Source organism: Diadema antillarum, unplaced genomic scaffold (genome assembly GCF_040938485.1).
Source record: "Diadema antillarum isolate AM-2024a unplaced genomic scaffold, OU_Dant_1.0 scf00000167, whole genome shotgun sequence".
Lineage (NCBI taxonomy): Eukaryota > Metazoa > Echinodermata > Echinoidea > Diadematoida > Diadematidae > Diadema > Diadema antillarum.
Window position 1 is genome coordinate 1471927 of NW_027271056.1, and position 21496 is coordinate 1493422.

The window sequence follows — 21496 nt, forward strand, 5'->3', positions numbered from 1 at the left end:
GCATCGTCCTATGACTTTGTTTTCCGCAATACCATCGTTGCATAATTATTGTTTTCATTTCATGAATGACACTCCCATTCCATCTTTTGTTTATATCTATGAATGAAAAAGTGAAATAAGGTGCAATTAATGATAAATCGCACTCATTAAACAAAGTGTTTGACTTTCTCTTGCATATCATAAAACCGGCTTTAAATGCACAAATACAAACATGATAGTTCATCTGGGAGAGAAACAGTTGTAATAGGTGCGCTCTTTTTTTCAGTTGTCTTTTTTAGGTTATAATTTACTAATGTCGTCAAATGAATTATGAAGACTTTTTAACCTTGTAGCATGTCATAATCATCCACCTGGATACGGGCTAAGTGCATACTAAGAATCCAATCGCCATAATATGCTGTGTGGGATCCTTTGGGCAAATTTTGTTGTTAGCAGGTTAAACAAAAAACAAAAACAAAACAAAACAAAAACGTATTATCAAGACACTAACAAGATATATACAGAGATTTATGTCAGTAGGCCGATTTTCCCATGATGACATCATGATGATTCCATAATTAGACAATTTTCTTGTCGAATCTTTCAGAGCATCCGTCCCTCTCTTTTTCTCTCACTTTCTCTCTTCCCTTTTTTCTCTTTCTCCCTCTTCGAGAAGAGAAGAAGAAGAAGAAGAAGAAGAAGAAGAAGAAGAATTTTTTTTCAAAACTTTACGGGGTATTGTAGGAAGTGGCGTGTTTAGTCTAAAATCAATCAGGAACGGGAAGAAATAGCAACTACATCAAATATCTGAATCAGTAGGACCTATCACAGCGAACATATTTGTATACACGAGACAGCATAACCTCTCGTCGAGCTCGACGACATAAAGTTCTCCTGAAAACAAATACCGGGTTATTGTGGCAAAATTCAGTTTTGAAGCGTATAGTGCCGATGTTTCGAAATAATTTGTTTGAACATAACGCAAGTGCATCTATGACTGCGGATGCAGGTAAGTTTTTGAGGCCTACCGGCGCAAATTCCTTTGCAGTAGCACCTGTTGCGATCATGCAATTGGTCATGATATAAGGTTAATGATGTTAGACGTTGTAGAATTAATGTGTTCCTTGGACTTTGGTTGTCATCATTTCTTAATTGATATCGTTACCGTTTCGTATATATTACAAGTATACCATTCCTTCAAACGTTATGCAAACACCTATCTTCGCTACAGCCTTATCAGGCACTTAAGATTACAACTAATTGATTCGAATACTTCACTAACTTCGTTCTGAAACAACCTGTGGTAAACTTTGAATAATATGGTTTGATATTCAAATTTTCTGCATTGTGGACAGAAATTGTCAGCTGTTGTCGTCAACTGATTCTATAACTAGTTATAGTTAGTTACAGTTGTTGATGCACTGGGCTAAGCTAGAGTGAAAAGCGTACGTACCCCCAGTTGCCAATGCTTAATTTGACATCTAGCTGCTCCAAATGGTGGAATTCCAGGGCGACTGTGAGTGCAATGTTCCTATATTATAGGAGTCACCTTTGGCGCACTATTAACACAAACCTTCTCTCTGCAGTGGTGTACAAACAGGTACTGAACATGCACCGGCAATATTGTTCCTCGTCCGGGAAGGTGCGAAAACATAGAATATGCTGCGTTAAATAATTCCACACTGCGAGCGTACGATGCAGCTATGCAGGAACTCGGCAGCAAACCAGACGGTGTCGTATCGGCTTTAATAAAACTCTGTTTGTCAATAATTTGTCACCAACCAGGCATGCGAAGAGAGGGTGGGGTGCGGCGGGTGCGGCTGGAATAGGGCTTGAAAGCTGTAGGGTGTAAACTCGGCGAGGATAATTCGAGAGGCCGGGAGCAATCCCTAGATGCAGCTGCCTGCTCCCTTTCGATTCACGTGTGATTGAGTTGAGAAGAAGCGAAGAAGAGATCGTGAAGCTGGGAGAAGTAAAAAAAAAAGCCGGAGAAGGCAATTAAAGGAGGCAGGGAGACCATGTAAGAGGAAACAGAAAGAAAAGTGAGACAGAACCAAAAACAAACAAGGTTAACAGATTCCCTCCAGTTTCTTTTTCAGCACACACCTTGGGACGACTCGATCTTTGAACTACGTACATTACTGATTGACGAACTGCAAGGGGAGTAGAGAATGTCAATTGGGGGCTGTTGCCAGGCAACCAGGAAATACGACTATACATAGTGATTATGGAAGGTATCTCGACTTCTCAAAGCATCGGCTTGCCCGATGATAACTAGGATTTTACCCAGAACTCACTCGTTCTCTCGCCACCGAAAGAGTGCGTTGGCCTGAAAAAGTATCCGTCCCCTGAGGTCGATTTAAGTTGTTTGAGGGCAGGAAAACTGAATCATCCGCACTTTGTCTTTCCCTTATGGTCTTTTTCTTCTTAAGAATGAAACGCATTCTTTTCCTCTCTGTTGCCTTCCTACTCCTCTGTGTATTACCCTCACCCCTCTTCCCTGCCTGAATAAAGTCGGTAAAGATAAAGTGTACGATATCAAGAAGGGAGTTTCATACTGGAAGTGCAGTTAATCTCTCCCAGCTCCTTCTCTCATGCCTGTTTGTCCATCTGTCTGTCTTTCTTTCCCTCCATCGCTTTCTCCTCCACTCTGCCTCCTCTCTCTTTCTATCTCTGTCTGCTTTCCCTGTCTTTCCTTTTCTAATGCAGCACAAAAGCATACATTATGGCTCTAACATGTTGGCCAATAAAATCCCAACCTAGTCGCTTCGTATTCGTAGGTAGTAGAAACGTCATTCCAATCCTCCCACAGCCGGTGGAAAATACCAAGCATGTATGTTCATGCTAATGTGTTCATGCTGATGCTCTCTTGCGCTCTCATCTATTAATCAAGGAGAAGATTGATCGTTCGGCGGTCCAGACCGCATCCCCAACCGGCGTTCGGCCATCTCCCTAAACGCGAGCTCATTAGGACCATTCGCTGCTTTCGGGGTCTCAATTAACATTTGATTCTGGGAGGGTTAGCATCCGGGGCGAGACCACACCCGAACCTCAAACCGCTAGCCGACTCCCTACCCGGCAGCCTTAAAACAACACAACGTGCATTAGACATCCTTGTGTGTTTAGTTGATATCATTTTTTGTTCCCGCCACACTTCTGCTCATCTCTTAGCATAATGCGTTCGGCGTCTGGTGATATTTAGTACTCAGGCCGTTTTAATGTATCATTCATTTTAATCCAAACATGCAAGGACATTGCCTTTTCTCGCTCGAAATGTTTAAGCACAGCCATGAGTGCTGTACCGATATTAGGGGAAAATTACATGGTTTCAAAGTAACGTCAGCTGAGTCATTGTTCGTTGTGGTGACACAACATAGCGCCTTATGAGTTTGTTCATTGGATTTTTGGTGGATTAATGGTAACATTTCTGTTACTACCATTTCTACCGTTACTGCCTATGGTGACAGTTAAAGCGACAAAGCGAAATTTGGTAAACTTATAGCTGTTCTATGTATCATTCGTTGACGAGAAATTCATTTGATATTCTGGACAAGTTTATGATTTCGTGTCATTTATGGTAGAATGAAATAGACGAGGCCTCGCCACCACTCTACGTCCTTCCACCACCTGTTGATGACCAGTTCTAATTCTACAACACACACACACACACACACACACACACACACACACGCAAGCACGCACTCACCATATATATATATATATATATATATATATATATACATATATATATATACATATATATATGTATATATATACATATATATATACATATATATATATGTATATATATATATATATATACATAGACTGTGACTGTGTATATATTATTTTATATATATATACATATATATATACATAATACAGATCATTTACAGTGGTTTTGCCATGATGGAATCCGAAGATAAAGATTAGATTGAGTAGTCAACTACTTTAGGAGTATCTACCTAGGTTGTTTGGTGATTTTAAACTGTGAATGAAATTGAACTGCATGCATTATGTCGACGAAGGGAGAGAACATTATGGTGGTACGGTATCTCATACCATTCTCAACAGGTACAAAAGGCTCTATGGCAACCACCAATTCAGTCCTGTGTGTTTTCGTGATAGGTACATATTTCATCCATTCTGATTTTGAATCAATGTACACACACACACACACACACACACACACACACACACACACTCGCATAAATACGTCTAAATACACAAATCATCACATTTTTAATGTTTTTGTTCCAAATAATCTTAATTCCCCACCGAATTAACCTAGAAGGGAAACAGCCTCTTGTTGCTGCTAGATTCCCAGTGTGTCAGACAGAGCCCAATAATCACATTTCCTGTTTTACGAAAGCAAACGTAATGAATAATGGATAAAGCAACGATGTCTTTAACGGCGCCGCTAATGCTGTCACTCCGCTACCATTATCAAATGTCTTAAGCTGAAGACGTCTGGATCGAAAGAATAAGTATGAGGTTTATTTATGCTATCCAAGTTCTATGGCGCGTCAAAATCTTCGGGCGGCTGCGCGGAAAAGTCACACAAACCAGAAGTGAATATTCATAATTATACATTGCTTACTGCAAAATAATGACTGTGTGTGTTGCGGGGGACCGTTTTCTCCAATGTCCAATGAATTACTTGCATTACTTCTGTTGTTTGTTGTTACTTTTTCGTAACTTCATATTCTCTCTTGCATCCGCCTCGCTATCACGAGGAGTAATCAGCATCGGGATCATGTTATTAATCTTAATCCACGCCCCCGCATTGCCTACACAATCTCCATTAGCTCACCGAGCGTATTTTTGGTAGCTTTGTTGTTTGCGAGAATCATTGTGTTTGATATACTTAAGTAGTCCCTGGGATGTTGTTGTTGTTGTCGTGGTTGTTGTTGTTGTCGTGGTTGTTGCTGTTGTTGTTGCTGTTTTTATTGTTGTTGTTGTTGTTGTTGTTGTTGTAGAGACCGCTGCAATTTAAGACTTACAGATATAGGATAAAAGATGAAAGAGTAAAAAAAATGTATATCTGTAAATGCTAGTGCTTCAGAATCGCTGCAAGGGAAAAGCAATAGCCAAGAAAGTGTGTAAAACCAAAAACACGTTAAAGGGTGTGTACAGTTCTGGTCGAGGTGAAGATTTAGCTTTTAACGTTTTGCGAGATATTCAGAAGCTACTCTATGAGATGTCAAAGAGCATGCAGTTCTAAGGGGTATCAAAAGTTTATTCGATGAAAATCGGTTTTGAAATGGCTGAGATATCCAAAAACAAGGTGAAACTAGAGAGGGGCCGTCAAAGGCGGCAGACCCACGCCTAAGTACAAAGTCGGGGTAAACATAATGTGCATTCGGTCATCTACCAGAATTCGGCCACTTAATTGCCAGTGTGCTTTATCACCAGCCAGTGAGTTCTACCAAAGATCGTACACTGAAGTGTACGATCTTTGGTTCTACAGTCACATCACACGCAAATCACATCATTACACATACGGTATTAACACTCATTCACGTACAGGAAAGTCCTCAAGTCTCCTCCAAAAATCCATCGAAAATCCCAAATTCCACAGTCAAAAGTGCAGAATCGGAACTTTTCCAAGCGCGCGCGAATTAAGTCGCGGAAAAAGCGCTAAAAATCGAGAAACACGCCGTTTTCTTGCGGGATAATTTGATTATAGCAAGCCGAGAGTGTGATGATATCAAAGGTCGTATGAGTGTACGATCTTTGATGGTACGATTGTATCCACAAAAGCGCAAAAGAAAAACAAAATTTACGTACCCCCTAGGCAATTACCCCTATGATTAGTGTCTACGGGAATTATTCAGTGCAAGGGTTGAATGCAAATGTCTACTGCACCAGTATTCGGCCACCAACGAGCGCCGCAACGTCCCCGATGCAATTTTGCACCAACAGTGTAGAGCGCGATGCATTTTCAGCGGCCTTGCACACGCATTGACATTGAGCACGCATATCGTGCAGTGTGACTGCGACCGAGCAAATGCTCCTCCAACGAAAAAAAACAATCAATGTTAATTTGAAAAATCATCAAAATACGGGCCAGTTTGTGATGACGGAGAACGAACTTTCATAAATCTAGAAGGACATAGTCCCTCAAATAGGCCTAAACGTAAATTTCGGAATTCTTACGAACATTTGAGCAGCGAAGTCGGATCGTTTGGGAGTTTATGTTTTCGTATGGTAGCGGAAAATCGCAAAGTGAGAAACGGGAAATTTTCGGAGTGGTCACTATACCATGGGGTCAAAACTTCAAGGTCACACAGAATTTGCAAGGGTCAACCGATTATCACCAAAATCTAATCGATTCTTTCCTGCCATTATCCAAACATCCCCATAACATTTCGTGCAAATCCGTTTACCCGTTCTCTTGTTATCTTGTACACAAACAAAAAAACAAACAAAAAAAAACAAACAAACAAACAAACAAACATACGGAACCCTTTACATAACCCCCTGCCGATTTTCATCGGCGTGGGTAAAAAGAAAAACAAAATTTACGTACCCCCTGGGCAATTACCCCCCTACGGCAATTATTCAATGCAAGGGTTGAATGCAAATAATATACTGCACCAGTATTCGGTCACCAACGAGCGCCGCAACGTCCGCGATGCAATTTTGCGCCAACAGGGTAGAGCGCGATGCAGTTTCACCGGCCTTGAACACGCATTGACAATGAGTGCGCATATCGTGCAGTGTGACTGGGACCGAGCAAAATTATTTCATGATTGAGGAATGCTCCTCCAACAAACAAACAAAAAAAGAATCAATGTTAATTTGAAAAATCACCAAATACGGGACAGTTTGTGACGACGGAGAGCGAACCCCGAACTTTCATAAATCAAGAAGGACATAGTTCCTCAAATAAACGTAAATTTCGAAATTCTTACGAATGGTGTTGAGCAGCGAAGTTGGATCGTCTTACGAACAGAGTTGCATGCAGCGAAGTCGGATCGTTTGGGAGATACGCTTTTGTATATGGCGCGCCGATCGACCAACAACACTGTTTATCGGCGATAAACACTTTATCGAGCGATAAACTCTGTTTATCGAGCGATAAACTCTGTTTATCAAGATGAAGCTCTGTTTATCACACCTTTATCAACTGATAAACTGAATTTTTCTCGATAAACACCGTTTATCGGCGGTCGATAAACAGTATTTATCACAAAAAACTCTGTTTATCGGTCGATCGATAAACATAGTTTTTCCTCGATAAACACTGTTTATCACTTGGTCGATAAACATAGTTTTTCTCGATAAACACTGTTTATCACTTGATAAACAGTGTTTTTCGTTCGATAAACACTGTTTATCGCCGATAAACAGTGTTTTTTCAGTGTTTATCGCCGATAAACAGTGTTTTTCGGCGATGAACAGTTAATCGGCATTATTGATCAAATGGCGCGCCATATTTGTATGGTAGCGGAAAATCGCAAAGAAACGGAAAATGTTCGGAGTGGTCACTATACCATGGGGTCAAAACTTCAAGGTCACACAGAATTTGCAAGGGTCAACCGATTATCACCAAAATCTAATCGATTCTTTCCTGTCATTATCCAAACATTCCCTGAACATTTCGTGCAAATCCGTTTACCCGTTCTCTTGTTATCTTGTACACAAACAAACAAACAAACAAACATACAAACAAACAAACAAACAAACAAAAAAACAAACAAACAAACAAACAAACATACGGAACCCTTTACATAACCCCCTGCCGATTACATCGGCGTGGGTAACAAAGATATCCTAATAAAGTTGGGGCATGTCGCCTTTTATTATTGTCACTTTTTTGGATATCTCAGCCATTTGAAAACCAATTTTCATCAAATAAACGTTGAATCCTTAAAATTACATGCTCTTTCATATTTCATAAGAGGCTTTTAATTATCTGACTTAGGAATGTTCAAAACATGAATCCCTACCTCAACCAGTACTGTACAGTCCCTTTAAGAAACAAATTCTAATCACAATTTTGTCTTCTATACTGCTTGATTTACAGGATACATGATATCGCTCTTGCAAGCATAAAAATTCCCTTCAGTAATGATCTCCTGATTATTAGAGAGGCTAGAGGCTAATTGAACCATTTTTATTGTATATACGGCAATTCGGTTGCGAGCGGAATGCTGTATTTACCCGATATTGGGAGTGGTTGCATTAGATTATGAGGAAAAACAAATGAAACAGAAAGATTTCGATTCTATGCAAATTCGCCCCCATGAAAAAAAAAAATTAACGACAACAACAAACACACGCACACACAATTATTGGTGTATAGCGATAGAGGGCTAGATATTATGGTCATTAGGAAAAAGGGTAAGAGAGAGGGTGGGAGAATAGAGAAGTATGTGTGTGTGTGTGTGTGTGTGTGTGTGTGTGTGTGTGCGTCTCGGTGTGTTTGTGTGTGGGGGACAGAGCGGAGATGAGAGAGAGAAAGAGAGGGAGAATATAAATCATATTATGTGTGTGTGTGCACTTTCTTTGAATGTATGTGTGTGTGCAAAAGGAGGGGAAAGGGAGGAAGATGGAGAGAGAGGGAGAGAGCCCAGAGATGGGGCGTGAGGGGGAGTATATAGAACACCATCCTTAAATCGAGTGGACAAAAATGATGATGTCTGAGCAGAAAGCGGGTCGAGCTGTGAATTTTCTCGGCTTTTTCTTCCCGCTCTCTTGCACTCACGAGCAGTTCGGCAGTCGGATCCACAGAAGCGTGTGATTAGTGATGCAAATAAGATGGCAACGGCACGCCTTTTGCTACTGATCGCATAATCATCGAGTGTCAATGCTTTGCCATGTTGTAAAAGAAGAGGCAGGTTCTTTTGACATCCACTTGAGTGAGCTGTTAGATATTATAAAAATGTCGAATGATATAGTGTTTTGATATCTGAGTTCTACATGGAGGAGTGTGTTCTAGATTTATATTTATGCCCCCTCAGAAGAAGCTTTCCAAAAGGGAAATGGGACCTGGAAATTACGTAAAACATGGAAGAAGCAATATTTTCATTTTTGATCATTATGTTGACATCTGCTTCCCCCGGTAATTCTCTTCTTTTTCTCTTCACAAAAAAAGTTGAATAATTTCTTCTTAGTAAATCGACATTTGTAGTTTTAACCGTTTTAGAAATCCTCCTTACGTTGTCTGGACTACGCGCGAGATTCGTTGTTTCTTTTTATGATTTCTCTTTATGAAGGTCTGCTCTTGTCTTTTATCACAAAAGTAATTAATAGAACCAGGCATCGCCTTTGTTTTTAAAAGCACTGACAGTTTTTGAGATTAGATGGTTCTTGACTGCGACGTAGAGGAAAACCCAGAACTTGATATCGTTTACGTCGTGACCGATGACCTGGAGAAGAATTTTCAATTCCCTTCCTCCCTCTCTCAGCGGCCAACCGCGTCGCCATCAGCAACGAACCCGACCACCTGACGATAGAAACGCAATGCAGCAACAAGCGAAATGCATCAGATGCATCAATTCAACACCGTCTGCAGGGAGGGAGATTGGGGGAGGGGGTAGTTTGTGGAGGGTGCGCAGAGGTTGGGTGATTTATCAATGTTGAAATGATTGATTCTTTAGGTAGCCCAGGCGACGAAAGGCTCTGAGAGCGACACTTACCTCGCTTTGTCATCTCCATTAGGATTTTAGGTGTGAGTGCACGCTTCTCCTTATGGGAAGACAAGTGTAGTGCGCCCTACCCCTATTTCTTTCTTTCTTTTTATGTGTGTGTTTTTTGACAAAACTGAAGCGTAATATGAGCGCAGTAAGTGAGATGCGACCATTCCGTTAATTAAGGTCATAAAATATACTTGTTTGTCACCTAGGGTATGTGCCAGACCGGCCGTCACTCGGCCCCCTCATGCACTTGCAGTGAACTGCATGTGTCTTATGAGAGAGAGAGGAACAAAAACAGAGTGATACAAATAAGATCTGTAAAGCAGTTGGACTTTTTTTTTTCGTTTCGCCCTCAGAGTTTTCCATTTTCCTCTTCTATAGATCAACATCATAGCTGCCGTCGCCGGGTAGACTAAAACATTCATATTTCATCAAGACTCGTTGTGCACGATGGCGGATGAAGAGCAATTTCTGCCCATGCCAAGTTAGCTCGTCTCGATGTAGGCCTACACGTACATCGTCATGATTATGCACCGCCCACTTGAGCACTTCGCTGAATTTCAGGCAGCCGTATAAGAGTTGGGGCATCTTCTCTTTCCTCTCACTTGCTCACACTTTCAACACAGTATCGTGAAGGAAAATGTTTGAACATGAAAGTCTGTGCGCTCATCAGGCATAGTTAAAACATACAAGACAGGGTAAATATTATACAATAGCGCATGCTCTATCATGCACTATACTGGATATAGGACAGTATACACTGGACTATAAAACTCCAAGTACTTTAATACTAACCGAGTGCCGTTTTGTTTCACCTGGGCTGCAGGCCGAGGTAAAATATAACTACATGCACGAGGGATAATTTAGTATTTGGAGTTTTGTAGTTCAGTGTATACTGGTGCATCAATAGAATGTGCACTAAAAGTTATACAGTAGTATAGACCCTCGATCTATATGCATTTTCCGTAGGTTTAGGCCCTACTGCATCAAGTACTGATTTCGTTCCCCGTTCCGAAATCTACGGTATAACGGTATAGGGCTCACACCTGTAAATAAAATGGACTGTCCCAGACCCCTTCACAAATTCGTACCAAAGATACCAAAATAAATGAAGAAAGAAATGATTAAAAATCAATGATGTAGTTTGGCAAAAAACTGAATAGCTGTAGATATTGAGCATGAATTCCTCTACAAACTGCATTTTGGTAAGAAGATGAAAGCTTTTCTGATGGAATTTGAGGGGACTATATTTCATTGGGTACGTGTACGGAAAATAGGTGATTTTTTTTGAGTGACAAGAACTCGTAGTCTGGCTTTGCGGACCCCTGGACAGAATTAGAGCAGAACAACCCACCCTAGAAATCTGATGGATGAAAGGTAATATCTCACTTATTCAGGTTAGTGAAGATGAAACACCTAATTTCTCCCAGTTATTTTACAGAATTTTTTGAAATTCGAATTTTAACACACGTCTCTATGGGGAATTATTTACCCGTGTGAGCCCTATAGGGAACGTCCGTGCCCTACACCAAAACTTCCACACGTGATGCAATCTAACCAATCACAACTCACGCTATGCTTTGTATTCCTATTTACTATAACTCCGTAACTACGTGCCAAGTTATTTGCTCTTTGAAAAAAAGCATTTACATGTACGTACAGCAGACTTGTCAAAGTGTTAAAGAAAATTACTGCATGCATGCCACCTGATGAAAGGGGAAAACACATCGGGTTATAAATACGATACTTTGAAAATACCAACATGATGGATTTGGAGCAGGTGAAAACCAGATATGATTTAAAACACTCATGGGAATAACTGTCCTGGCTTAACTATGACCCCAACACTTATTCCAGTTTGCATTCTCCTGTGGACGAGGCAATGGGGAAAAAGAAAGGAAGAAATTACAGACGTAAATGGTTTGACACATTAATTCACAAAGCGGAGAAAAATATCCCAATTTGTTTGAGAGTTAAGCAATCTCACAAAGGCGTTTGCTGAAGTAGGTTTTGTTATTGTTAAGAAGTGACTAAGATCATCACCACTAGATATTATCCTGGTCCCTTTTCCCCCTACAGGGCTCTCTTTAGCATTTTTAAATGTCTGTGTTGTTGGAGCAAGCAGCTAACGAATAGGTATAGCGTCAATATCATATCTGCCCTCTCTCCTTTTTTTTTTCTCTCTCTCTATCTTTCTTTCTTTCTTTCTCTCGTGGTCTCCTCTCTTCTCTTCACTCTCCCTGAGTGTTATTTTCATGCCTGACTCGTCAATGACGAACGCAGAGAGGATTCCCCGTGACGAATTAGTCAAATTTCTCTTTCTGCATTTTTAATATGTACATTTTTCAAATCTACTACGTAAATATGATGAATCGAACAAAACTTAGAAAAAAACAGGTTTGACAGTATTGCATCTTTGAAAATCGATTACACCGTAGTTGGACAGTCATCGTAAAAGTTAGTGGAGTGTGAAAGTCAGACTGTGATTGTTTTCCCTGGTTTAGACGTTAAAGTCGCATTCATCTCTTCGCATCTTCAGATGATCTAAACTGTAATGCGCTCCATGAGGCAGAGATAGATGGTCTTTGTGCGCACATTAAAAGGTCATCACCATTAAGCCACAATTGAGCACAGTCCCCTGTATGCATGCATGGAGCTCCATCGTGGGATGAGAGAGAAGTGGATCATTGAGTCAGTACCAAATATCAATTAAATAAATCTCTATGAACGGGTCAGGGGTCACGGAATGTTTTCTTCAAACGGCGGAGGGGGGGGGGAGGGGTTGGAGACAGACAAAGAAATTTTAGAGAAGAAATGAGAATGACAGAGGCTTCACGACTCCTTGCCGCACATAACGAAATAATTTTTTATGCGACTGTAAATGTGCACGTGATTAAATCACGAGCATATATCCTTCCATGTGATTGTATATGACATATATCACACTTTTTGTCAATATCATGTATAGAACACACGTACATATGCAAATATGACGTCATTTACTAGTACATCATCTGTGTATTTTATGGTTTATTATCTATAGACAAATATGGTTGCAATGTTGAATGTTTCATGTTTGCGTCCTTGGTGACTGCATAACATAATATAATTGGATCATGCAGCTGTGGAATGAATTATGATGATGCAGAAACCGATTTAAATTCAGTTTGTATTCTCCTGGCATCGCGACGCGTCGGAGCCCACCAAAAAAAGAAGAAATTACTAAGACTTAAATTATCATTAATGTTATTATGAGCTCTCCCCTTGAACGATCTTAACATATCTTCAAGCTAACTGAAAGATCTTTCACTTTTAAAAGGCTTAGATGTACACTGTATGTATATATATATATATATATATATATATATATATATATATTCAATAGTGAGTGAACTAACGATATTTGAAAATCCAAGTTGTATTCACGTTTCCTTGATCTCGTCTCCTTATTTAATCATGTTGTTCCTAAACTTCACAATCCTGCATGTACCTGATGATGCTTTCTGGTTAAAAAAAAAGAATGCTTTAAAAACTACAGGCATAAAAACTAATAATCAAAGGCATCACATTACGTGAATATGATCAAAATGTGAGATTTTACGTGAAAATTTTGGCCGTTTGAATATAAACGAATAATTCGTCTGTAACGAACATTTTACCTCTTCAGAAAGAAGATGAATTCTCTTCACGGAGATAAAAACTACAGGTGCGAAGCAAATGTCACTTCGTACGTTTGTAGACTTGAAGCTAAACTTCAGACCGTTGTAAAGCTTCATACGTGCGTGCAATGCACATTTTGAGTGTGTGAAAAGATGCAGAAGACGAAGAAAAAGTGTTAAAAGTAAAGGAAAAGCTATGAGACGAAGAGGGAGTACTTAGGAGAATGATAGAGTTTCGGGTTTACCAGGACGACTGTAGCATAATATTAAGTATTGATGACGATATGACAATATAAAGAAACCAACAAAAGAGATGTAGAAATTTTCAACAGCTAGTTCGAAATATAGCTCTCTTTCAGTTTTCGCTGCATGCAAGGTTTCTTTGACGACATACGATATAGTAGGTTATCTCCTCTCCGAACGTATTGCTCACTTCCAGTATGAAAAGCTGCCTGTAACATGGAAGGCCTATAACATGGACCGCCGTAACAGTGGCTGCGTGTTCTGAGTTAGAGGAGCCCGCCCAGGAGATGCTTAGATCGATAAGCAATATATATGACACCACTTCGAAAAGGCGTCCAAAATGGCGCCGACACTCTAACCGCGTGTGGCATTCCATACTATAGGGCATCACTGATGGCATGGTAAGATAATTCATGTTCGGGAGATAAACGACGGGCTTCCGATTTGTGAAACTAACGCGTTTGCCCTTCTGAATGTTTCCTGCAGATGGGTCTATCATGGCAAGAGGTGGTTTGGGAACATGGGCATTCCATGAGGGGGGGGGGGGGGGGAGGGAGGGAAGTAGTGTGTTATATGTTACGGCGATTGTCAAATTTACGTGCTTCCTTGTTATTTCTGTTTGCTTGCTCGATCGCTCTTACTTTATATTACCACATTGGGGCTCTGTCAATAGTTTGGTGGACAATCATCTGAACAAGAAATTGTTCACATCTACTGAAATTGTAACTGATGATAACTGGTGAACGATAATAATAATATGGTCTCTTTACCCAGTGTAGCCTCTTCCAGAGGCCGTGGAACCTGGGGTGGGGATGGGGCTGCATACCCCACCCCCACCTTCCCCCACCCCGGCCACCCCTACACACATTTTAGTTATTAAAAAAAAAAGGTTATTAAAAAAACGAAATAAAACAAAAACTTACAAAATATCCCCCAAAATGCAAAAAATCCTACTTTGGAGGGCTTTGCTCCCTTATCCCCCCCCCCCCCCCCACACACACACAGAACACGTTCCTCAGCCCCTGTCTTGAGAGGCTCCTACAACTATCACCCTTGCGTTATCAGAGAGAGAGAGATAGAGAGAGAGAAGGGGGAGGGGTTCACAAAAAAAAAAATCGCACTTAGTAAATTTGATTTAGCGCTTGTCAATCTTAGCGTAAGGAGGACTCACGAAGTTTGATTCACAAAGTCGATCTTAGCCTGATTTGAACCTATTGGCTAATCTAATTTCAAAGCAATGTTCGAGCCTAAAAAGATGAAAATGAATAAGTGGTTATCTGCCGATATTAATTCTTAGCAAATCCAGGAAAATGATTACTCTAATTTCTGATATTTACAATTACATGTAATATGAAATTCCAGTAATTATTTTTAATTCAAAACGTTTATTATAATTATTTTTGGCGCATGAATAGCCACACGCAGTTTGTGATGTTTATGTCAGCAAAGTTTCGCATGATTTGGAGACTTACTTAATTCCTCGTGAAATAACCCCAGGTACCCATTTATATCTATACACCTGGGTCGAGAGGGACATGGTTAGTAAACATATCTTGTCAATGGATGTAGGCACTAGACGGAATTCGAACTCAGGACACCCGATGTGTAGTCAATTCCAGAGTCTTATCCACTATTCCAATAGTTCCACAACAACTATGTGCCGGCGAATATACATCAGGGACATGGTGTCCCTCTTGACCCAGATGTAAAAGATAAATGAATAATGATAATAATGATGATAATAGTACCCGTAAAGGAGGGACCAGACAATGATGTGTTAATACATGTAGACCTAATTACGACATGCCCGATAGAGCGCTGACGGCTGATAGGGCTACCCGGGGGTATAATTGGAACAGGGGGCTGTTTCACAAAGAATTTAAGTCGATCATAAATTTTAAGATCAACTTAAAATTATGGCAGGTTGTGTGGGCTTCCATATTCTACCTGCCATATAAGAATGACAAGTTTGGAGACTTTCTCATACAGGCATTCATTAGAAAATTAAGTAAGGGACAAAGAATTTTTTCCCTGTAAATGTTGACAACAATTTAAGGTGGATCCTGAAAACATAAGATAAAACTGAAAAGAGAAACCAATTGCTTACCATAATTTTGATTCAATCTTAACTTTTAAGTATGACTTAAATTCTTCGTGAAACACCCCCAGAATACATTCAACTGATCATGGAGTAGAAGAAATCATGCACTCAAGAACTCGTTTCCCCATCATCTTTTATTGCTTCTCGCGTTATCGTTTTTTGCAAGTTTCACATGTTGATCGATGGCATTGCATATGGAAAAAAGTACATAATATTTAGAAGATGGAAGACTTAACTCGTTCTTTGTTCTCTGTAAATGTCAATAATACGTTTTAAAGATAATCAGGATAATGGGACGATTCCCCCACAACACCAATCCATCTTTTCAGCAAAGACTGCGCCTGGTAAGCCGAATTTTTGGCTCGAAGACTTGTTCTACAAAACAAAGTAATGAATCTATCCAAAAAGGATCCCAAGTACTGAAAAGTATCGAATATGAATTAAATGGAATAGACTATATAGTGTACTTAATGTTATAAAAATCTTATGCATGTTGGTTGTTCTCGAATACTAGATAGCTTGTGAAAGGCTTAACCGGCATACCAGCAACTAAGGTACTCTATGAGCATGGAGCCAAGTGGTACGAGTATCGAAATGTAATATTGTATGAACATTGATTCGCACGGGTATGCACAGGTAAAGGTAATGCATGAAGTTTTTTACCAGGTTCTCTGGTTACAGTTCATTATTCCGAAGATTCGTTATTCCGAAGATTCTTTAATCATAAAATGAAATGGTTCGTTGACCAAAATGATACAAGGTTCGTTATTCCGAAGGTTCAATAATCCAAAAATGAAGTAAGGTTCCTCACTCTGAAGTTTCATTGATCCGAAAATGAAATAAGGTTCCTTATTCTTAAGGTTCTTTGATCCAAAAATGAAATAATGTTCGTTATTCCGAAGGGTGGTAAATCTGAAAACAAAATAAGGTTTTGAATTCCACAGGCCCGTTAGTACGCACCTTCTTTTCATCTTCAGCTTAACGAACAGCATTTTCTTAGGCGTAGTCTATAAGGATTTTGTATTTTTCGGGATAACCATCCTTTGGGGTAACGAACATTACTTCCTTTTCGGATGAACGAACCTTGTGGAAATAGCGTACATCACCAGAGATCCTCCAAAGAAAAAAAAAACCCACATCAATACTTAAGCCTCACTTACCAAAGCTTTAACGTTAGCTCTCTGGTAGGTCATCAGGGAAGTCCATATGAGAACACAGGTTCACTGGCCTATTGAAACTACACCCTTGGCCATATTTGGCTTGCTGTTTTGGTTGTTGTTGTTTTTTTAAGCTCGTTCCGCGTCTGGTTCATGTCACCTGGGCGAACTGTTTTTCTGCACCTGTTCAATTGTTCTCTACACCTGTTCAATAATTATGATCTCTGCACCTGTTCAATTGTTCTCTGCACCTGTTCAATTGTTCTCTGCGTGCCTCCCAGTGTTTATTACTGTAGCAAGTATGTGTAGATTGAAGGCAACGTGTCGACACTGCGTGCTCAGCTGTTCTACGACTTCATTGCCGCTAGAGTAACCCACACTATAAAATCATATTATAGGGCATTTGACATATTCTACACGTGCACTCACTTTATTTACATATATAAAAGACAAACATTTCGCCTCCTCAGGTGTGGACTTATGGAATTCATATCAAACAAACGTCGGAGGGGGAAATAGAATTGAAAAAAATGTAAGTCAGACAATTGATAAGAGGGGCCTATTCCAGAAGTATATCATGATAATTATGAAGAAAGCTCAAAGAACAGTAAAATTTTATATTCTTTCCCAGACGTTTTGAACAACAGAAAGCAATTTCTTTTCAGTTTATTCAAAGCTTAGTATTTGTTATTTGTCTGTTTTTAACTCGGAACACAAGAACAATACAGTGTAACTCATGAAAATCAAAGAGTACAGAAAATTGTACCATACAACTTATAGAATGCAAATATTCTACCACACGATTCATAATGAAATCAAATTGTACAAAAATTGTGAAAAAAAACAACAACATTGTTCCTGTGTAAGTATGCTTGTAGAGGAGTGTTGTTAGAGTCTAGGCGAGGCAAAACTTACCTATCCAATCGAACTCCGCCTTTAAAGAGAAACCACAGTCAGTGACCCACGATGGCGCTGTTTGATGTAATGAACACCTATGAAATTACTCCGACCTGTCAGACGGATTAGGGGCGCTAAAATCGAGTTATGGTAATTCAAGATTTGATTACCGCGCCATGACCGTATCGACTGCAAATCAGTGCCTGCTCCTTCGAGGGGGGTGGGGTCCCGTCCTGTGAAGTAACCCCCTCCCTTCACTCTCATCATTCACAAGGAGTAAAGGGGAGAGTTGAATCGACCTTATCGAGATGAAGACACCCAACTTCCAATGCTCGTGATAATCAGCGTATTATTTTTAGACTGGTTTTGATTGTCTTTGATCCCAAAATGAAACTCAAAAGTAATAATGTTTCGAAAGTGACCTTTCTACGCAATATGTCGAAATGCAAACGCCCTACCTTATTTATAAACGATGTCAGATGTGCAGTGGTGACGAAGCGCTGGTTTGCAACTGTATGAATTCTCCCCCAGTTAAAGCTGTCATGCAGTTTGATCTCACAGAGACAGTTTCCCCAAATATAAAAGTGGATTGAGTGAATGCAGCAATATTAGTAGATCATATCAGTGTTGTTTAAGGAAAATTGGACGATCCATTAAAAAAGTTACGGATTTTTTTAAACTTTCGGTGCCGCCGTCGCTGGATAAGAAGACTAAAACAGTTCGTGACATCACTGCAGAACAACTATAAAAGAAAAATGTAAGGAGAATTTTAACATATTTTCAATTTTCTAGCATAATGAAAGAGCAATTGACTTACCTCTATCATAAAGCAGGGGCATGGCATCACCATTACACATTTTGTAAGCAACAAGTCGTAGAAGTGTGTCTCTTTCATTAAAAGATTTTTTAGTGGAAAAATGAGCAAAGAAACGTGCATTCCATCGGGATTTTCCGCTAATGAATTATATTCATTTCTGGTCAGTTCCTTCTGTTTGCGTTTGTTTCATTAAAAAAAATGACATTTTGTGGAATTCTCTTCATATTTTCTTTATATTATGGCTATTTTGCAGTGACTTCCAGAACTTTTGTAGGTCTTCTCATCCAGCGATGTGGCACCATTACGAATTTATAACTTTGTAATGATTGTTCAATTTTCCTCAAACTTCACTGATTTCTTTTATTCTTATATTGCTGCATTCACTCAATTTATTTTGGGGAAACTTCTTCTTTAAATCATAAAATAGGAATATCTAAAATTAAGGGGAACCCTCTAAATGTACTTGCTTGTAGCCATAATTTTACTTAAATACACAGAATGCTACTAGACTTAGAATATTTCAGCGACATGGAATTTTGTGTTCCTTTAGTCTGACGTGTGATCATTCCAGCCTAGGGATATGGTATGTCTTGAATTTTATGATCAGGTTTACGCTTCGATGAAATTATTCTCATAAGGAATTATCCTTCCGTACTGATGAATTTCAACATCAGATAATATTATTCTCAATTAGCATGATGAAAGAATTTGCCTATTTGTGTTATAAGTGAGAATGATTTACACACATGTAATTACTTCCGGGCTGTAAATGTTATCGCTATTGTCATCGTTAGCTTCTTCTTTTTCTCTTCCCTCTCTTTCTTCTTGTTTTTTATTTCTCTTGTTTCTGTGTCCTGCTCCTCCTCCACCTTTCGTAATCCTCCCCCTCCTCCTCGTTCTCCTCCAGAGCCTCTTCATTTTCTTTGCCATTCTTAATTGCATTGCCTTTTTTCATATCACAATTGTTACTGTATACAACCTAACTGATAATTTGAAGAAATCTGACCAGCTTATCGTGCGTCTTGGAAAAAAAATGTCGACTCCGGGATCGTTGTTGCCGAGGAGAAAATGATTTGTTTATCAAACGTCGAGGCATATCTCTGTGTGGTACAGGGGTTGCTTAACACGGTGACGTTGTCATTCCTATATACTGTGCCTCTAAAGAAGATCTAAAAATATCAGTTTTAAGTAATCACCAACCTGTTTAAAGATCCTATACTTGATTAAACGATTTGGAGTGAAGGTACGTATGAGTAATGCCTTTGGAAGAGGAAGATGCCCAGCGGCATATTAGCAGTTAATTTCGTATGAAAGCATTTCCTGTATATAGCTAATCAGATGCTGAGGTTCTCCCAGGGACAATTTCGTCACAACCTATACATGAGAGGTTACCAAAGACACCCATCAGAATATCATGAATTTATTGAAACACTGTGTGATCAGTCTTATCCATGTGTGTCAAGACTGAGTGTCGATAATAGTGGATGATGATCAGCGTTGCGTCGTATTCTCTTTCTGGTCGCATCAGGCAGACCTAAGAAATTAAATCCGCTCCGATACGCCAAGAGCGGGATTTCTCTTTCTCCTCACTGGCGCCAAAAAGTCTTTAGAATGCAAAAACGCAGTCAGATGAGGAGCAGCATTACGGAATTCAGACTTACGTGAAATGAAGGTTGAATACAGACGATAGTGCTAAGGGTGGTGTTGTTGTTGTTTTGGTTTGTTTTGTTAAGATTTGTTTTCTATTTTTGCTCGCTCGCTTGTAAAGAGACGTATAGATACTGTGTCATGGATATGTCCTAACATCACATTTTTTTTTTTTTTGGAACTGTCGATATTGTTGCAACCATTCCCCTTGTCAAGTACAGTCTGTCATGTATATGTGACAAAAGGACACTGAGAATAGGTAATTATCAAAGCGTGAAGCTGTGGTGATGACAATATGCGAAGCATGCCTTTACCTGATAAGATATCCAACGAACGTCTAATAGAAAATATGAAACAAACGAACAATATTATATGTATTCCACCTACATTGCTGATCGAATTAAAGGATTTCGCTAAGTCCTTTAGCATATTCGACCGAAGAAGGATTTCATGCATGAGAGTAGTGACCTGTATGCTCTGAAAAAGAGGTCAATGTTCAAAGTTAAAAAGATGCATTTGTTTGTGACCATTCCAATGTTTACCTGCAGACGTCATTCCCATCACAGACATGCTTGAGTTTAAAGGGATGGTATAGTATTGGTGGAGATGAGGATTTGGCATTTAACTTTCTGCCAAGAAAACACTTATGAAATAATACAGAGCATGCCATTCTAAGACGAATTCAACTTTTATTAGATGAAAGTCGGTTTTAGAATTGCTGAGACATCCAAAAACAAAGTAAAACAAAGCAATTCTATTAAAAGGTGGGTCCCACCTTTTATTAGGAATTCTCTGTTTTGGATATCTCAACCACTTTAAAACCAGTTTTCATCAAATCAATAAACGTTGAATCCATCTTGGAATTGCATGCTCTTTCATATTTCATAAGAGGTTTCTCAATATCTCACCAAAAACTGGTAGAAACCTGAAGTTAGGTCTCAACCGAAACTATACGATCCCTTTAACGCGGCCAAGGGTTTAAAGGAGACCTCCGGATGATTTTCAGGTTTTGACATTTAAACAACTATACTAGTTATACTGAGTACAGAGTTTCAGGATTTATAATGATTAGGATAAAGAATAAGAATGTTTTCAAAATGTATAACAAATTGCAATGAACAAGAATGATGACATGGCAGCCTCACCATAAGAATGCATGAGTTGGGGCTCAAGAAAGCAGCACAAAAGAAGAAGGCATGCATACATTATATACACAGGTGACCTTGCAAGCAAGCAGCATTGTAATGGAATTATACTACCACATTTCTGAAATACGTGAGCCTCCTTTGTCATCATCATTGTTCAGTTTAATTTGCTTAAGGTTTTTCAAAGTATCGTTTCTCTGCTCAAGG

The 21496-nt window shown here is 39.4% G+C and overlaps 1 protein-coding gene across 1 annotated transcript in view; it reads right to left on the reverse strand.

Annotated features, from left to right (window-relative positions):
• Positions 1-2172, reverse strand: part of LOC139722569 (dual 3',5'-cyclic-AMP and -GMP phosphodiesterase 11A-like) — a 135396-nt gene extending 133224 nt beyond the window's left edge. Inside the window, exon 1 of the mRNA XM_071633860.1 lies at positions 1433-2172. The gene's annotated coding sequence lies outside the window, so the exon portion shown is untranslated. The remainder of the gene's footprint in view (positions 1-1432) is intronic.
• Positions 2173-21496: the final 19324 nt, after the last annotated feature.